Below are 5,354 nucleotides of genomic sequence, written 5' to 3' on the forward strand. Positions count from 1 at the left end.
ATTTTCTTTGCGCGGCCACCTAATTGAACCCAAATTGCCCATTCCACCCGGATAGTCGCCCCACGCCCGCTCCATGTCCGATAACCCGACCCATTTATCACCCAACCTTATACCCCCTCACCCGTCGGTCCCCTTTCCCCTCCTTGTGCCTCCCGTCAGCAACGAAGAACCATTGCCGCCGCCGACGAAAGCCACCGCGTCCGTCTTCCGCTGCCGCCGCTGCTGTCTACGCCACCGGTCGGCGCTACCTGCCAGTGCGTCGCCTCCCTTCGTCGGCGCCGATTAGCCCCGATCTCTCCATCTCCTTGCCGGAAAAGCGCACGTCACCGCTGTCACCGCTCCGCTGCTTCCTTCGCCGGTGCTCCACCACCACCACCTTCCCCACCTAATTCCGACTAAACCCCACCCCTTTTAACTCCGAAACCGTAGCCGGTCGCCACCATTCTCAACCTCGCCGGAAAACTGAACAAAACCTGATCCCGTCACCACCTTCCATCCAATTCCAAAAATTATTGGGAAATTATTAACCAAACACTCCACCACTCACCGATCTACTTTTAATTCGGAAAAATCTCGTCGCCGGCCGCCGTCCGCCGTCGCCACCGGCCGCCACCACGATTTTGACCAAAAATTTCAAAATTTTTGTTTTTCACCGGAGATTCAAAAGACTTAATTTGTGGGCCAAAATTCAAGCTTGGGGTGCGGATTTTTGAGGATTTCTTTCGGACTTCAACACACGAAGTTGGTAATTCCTTTTAATTTATTGCATTCAATTTCAAATTTTACTAGACTTGTGCTATGCATTAGGTTAAATAGAATTAGTCTTAGCTTGCATTGAATTGAATTACATTGTGCCAAATTGCCAATTTGGAATATTGCCCAATTTTAATTATTTGATTTGATTGAATTGGTGTGAGGCGAGTGTGAGGGATAATTTTGCCCAAGTTTTTGTCTTTGCTAGGTTTATTCACAAGTACAATGGCACGGGACAAGACCATTCACGCATCTCATGGTTCTTCTCGTGAAGCTCAATCCTCGGGGCCATCCAAGAAAATGTCCACCGACCATGTTGATCGTGATGGGAACCTTACCCTCACGAGTGCCCAAAGCCGAGAGTTCAAATCCAACCTTCAAAAGCGTGCAATCCGTGCCACAAAATTTTACCACCAAGATTCTATGGATCAACTCGGCCTTGACCACCACTTGCGACAACTATTTTTCAACATTGGTTGGCACGAGTTTCTCGATCTTTCTGCACGTACCTACAAGCAGCCCACAATCGAATTCCTCTCCACCTATGCCCGCAATGACACGGCGAGGGTACTCACTTTCAAACTCCAGGGTCGGCAGCACCGACTCAAGTACAAAAAACTCAACAAGATCATGGGCACATATGACATCAACAACTCTGACATTTACAGCTACCAATGGACTCAATTCAAAAGCTTGCCCAAAGTAGACTTTTGGACCCAAATCACGAGCCTGCCCAAGTTCAATCCCAGTCGCCAAAAAGACCCCTTTATCATCCATCCTTGCTGGATAATTGCCCACCGGATCCTATCCACTTCTATCTTTGCCCGTCACGAGCCGAGACAAATCAACACCGTTGCGTTGTATTTTCTCTATTGCATGTCGAGCCACCGTTGGTCTTTACCCGATTTCGCCACCTTCTTTTTAGACAAATGTGACAGCCTCAGGACGAAGACCACTGGTGACATTTGTATTGGAGGTCTCATTACCCTCATTGTCTTGGGTATGGGCCTTCAATTTCCAGAATCTGAATATGTACCAGTGGATGATCCACCTCTTTACCTTCTCGATTGCATTACTCTCATGCGGATGGAATTACTTCTACCTCATCCTAATCTTCTTGGACATTTCTCTTGGCTAAACCATGTCAAGGACCCAGTTTACATCTTACCCAATCCAAGTATCTCCACCTTCACCACCGATGACCCCGAAACATGGTTTTTGCCTCAAGACTTGCCAGACGATGATGACGCAGCCGCAGATGATGACATGCAGGTGGATCCTGACAATGCTGATAGCCCATTCGAGGCTGAAGACCATTATGATCTCCCAATCCACCAGTTGCCTCCACCTCATCTAGGTCAAGCCTCCGGGTCACACTTTCAGCCCTCGAGAGAACACTCCTAGCCACAGCATGACTACCACTCATACCAGCAACCCAATGAGCCCGACCCTGCACACGAATTTCCTCTCGATATTTACAACCAGCTTGCTTCCTTGCGCCTCCAGGGCAATAGGAACACCGCAACCATCCATCGCATAGAGGAGCAACAAGCACGCACCCACACTTACATGGAGGACCTATGGTATCATTTTCGGCCCGAGGGCGGTTATCCTCCTCGCGGGCCTCCTCCACCTTGATCCCGGTATGATCCTTCCTTACTCTCATCCTAAGCATTGAGGACAATGCTTAATTTTAAGCTTGGGGTGAGGTAATCTAACCTTTTATTTTTATTGCATTTAGGTTGTATATAGTTGCATTTAGAGTTAGTCATTTAGGGCACTCATAAAAATTGCATAAAAAATTCAAAAAAATTTGCATATTTTGTTTCTTTCTTTTCTAATTTTAATACTTTTTAGATGCATTCTAGTTTAAGTTCATGCATTTTTGTTCTCTCTTGTCTTCTCATCCCTACAGATACCATAGTGCCGAGTCATAAGTATTGAATCATAGATTGGTCCCGGGTCTTGATATGGAATTCCTTGTATTTGATGAATGGGACACTTTTTGAGCCATACAGACCACTTTGAGACCGCTTGTGTGGGGGTCAGATGCAAGTAGCTTGATTGGGTCTAGGTGCGGAGGGATGTGGTTGGTCATGCCAATGTGTGCGAGCAAAGACTAGCCCGGTAAGGTATTTTGAAGACATTGAAGATATTGAAGACTCGCATCTTGGTTTTCGAGGGAGTACCCCTTAGTACTCCCGAGTCTTGTCCGATCCTTGCTTAGTTAGATTCTCACCGCCTTTTTAGGATAGGTTATCATTTTTCTAGGGGTCCAGAGTAGATAGCTAGATAGATTTTGTTTATCACACCTTACATTAAGGTGCTTGATGAACTTTGAAGTGGGTCCCCCAATTCACATCTTTTGGGACCAAGTCTTTTCGGTAACACCCATTTTTGAGTCATTCCCCACCCTTTTTAGTTGATATTGGCACATTGTCAATGATCATTAGGTGTTCATATTAGCCTTTATCTATCACTCAATTTTCACTATTGGAGTCCTATGTTACTTGGTGAAATTCCTTAGACCTTCCAAGAAGCAACACAAAGAATGAAGAAATTTGAAAAAGTGAAGAAAATAAGAGCCTATTAAAGATGATTCAAGAAAAGCAACAAAAACAAAGAAGAAAAAGAGCAACACAAAAAGAAGAACAAGATTCCAAGTTTAAGACTTATGTTATATATCTAGTTTGCAAAAAAAAAAAGTGTCAAGCAGCAATTGTGATTGAAGACCCAATAACAGAAGTTCAAGATCGAAGATTTAGGTTGTTAGGTTTAGATTTAGGTTAAGTAGAGTTTATTTTATTTTATTTTATTTTATTTTTGATTTTTGGTGAGAAAAGGCCCCGACGATGAGACGGTAGACTGTAAAGGACAGTACAAGGGAGAAGCCTCTAAAACCGGATGTTTGCCCGAAGGCCGTGCTGCAAAACCCTATTTCGTTATTATACACTTTGGCCTGAAAAATGTAGGAATCATAGTGTGTGAAGAGGCGCATTTCCTTCGTGCACTATGGTCTACATTGGTGATTTAAAGTGCTCCCACTGGGCGCATCTCTGTTTCCTTTGTCTTGCACACCGCGACCGCATCCAGCCGTGATCTATTTGCCCATCAAGTGGTTAAGAATGTGGTTTATGGCTCTAAAGCGGGGAACATTTTGAAGATGCGTAGGGTCCATTGAAGGACTAATTCTGACCATGTTGACTGATGTTGACCAAGTTCTATGGTATCTTTCTTTTTCCTTTTTAGATAGTTCATCCCGAGCTCATTTTTAGTCTTGTTCTAACTTGAGGACAAGTTAGGTTTAAGCTTGGGGTGATTTGATAGCTTATTTTATTTCCTTATTTTCATTAGTTTATTTTATATTTTTAGATCTTTTTATCATTAATGCATTGTAATTTATTTATTTTTCTTTAGTATGGATCATACCGGGTGCTTGTTATGTTGCATGAGATATTTTGTAGGTTTTTCGGTGCTTGTTGCGGTGGCGGGTTGATTGGAGACGGGCTTAGTGGGCTCCCGAGGCATTATTGGGCTTGGCGGAATCAAAGAAGAAGAATTGGGCTTTGAAAGTTATTGGCTTGGATTATTTGGGCTTGTGAAGATGGATCATAAAATTCTAATTTTGGGCTTGGAGCATCCATTTGGTGGCTAAATGATGATTGGTGCATTTCAAATTACATGGACAAGGAGGGGGACCAAAGGAATCTTTGGTAGTGGAAGGGTGGAGTGGCTTGGTGGACCAATGGCAACACAACAACATTTGCGCGCGTGGAATTTTCGTCGCGCGGGTACCCGTGCAACTGCCCTGTTTGGGCATTTTGGTCATTTGGCTTGCCATAACCCTTGGGGATCAGATCTAGAAGCTCATTCACGTTTTTCCTCCATTGGAGACCTGCAAGAGGCGATTTTGGGAGCTAGAAATCATTGCCTTTCATCTTTCCAAATCTTAGGTAGTTTCTTTATGCAATTAGATTATTGTTCTTGTTACTTTATTGCCATGAGTGGCTAATACTCTTATTTGGTTGACTTTGGCTGAAAACCAATGAATGTTTGTGGGTTTTGAAGGATTTATGTTGATTATCAATTTATTCCATGTTTATGATTCTAGTTTGCAATTCTTATGCTTATTTGATGCTTTGATCATGAGCTTAGTATTTCATTAAGCAATAGTTGATTTATTTCATTGATTTTGCATTGGATCATTGAATTTATCTAGAACAAAGGCTTTATGATGGTAGAAATAATCTCTAGCTTATGAATCATATCTCCTTTATGGATGTGTAAGCATTTGACATCCTCTAGGAATTGGGGATTCCTTCATTCTTAAGGCTAATTGATTTCTTGGGATTAATTGCTTCAATTGACCCTTGATCTTAATTAAAAGGTGTGTTGTGGGCTTCCCCAACCTCCATACTACCTATGAGGAATCTTGGCATATCATGCTTCATGATTTCTATAACCAATTTGGGATGAAGGATAAGCTTTGTATTAGATCCTAATGATAAACACACAAATGTTCATTGTGTTGAATTGCCTTAGTTAACCAATTATTTCCAACCTTTGAGCATCTCATCAACTTGCTTAATTGCAAGGTTTTT

Source organism: Lactuca sativa, chromosome 6 (assembly GCF_002870075.4).
Source record: "Lactuca sativa cultivar Salinas chromosome 6, Lsat_Salinas_v11, whole genome shotgun sequence".
NCBI lineage: Eukaryota > Viridiplantae > Streptophyta > Magnoliopsida > Asterales > Asteraceae > Lactuca > Lactuca sativa.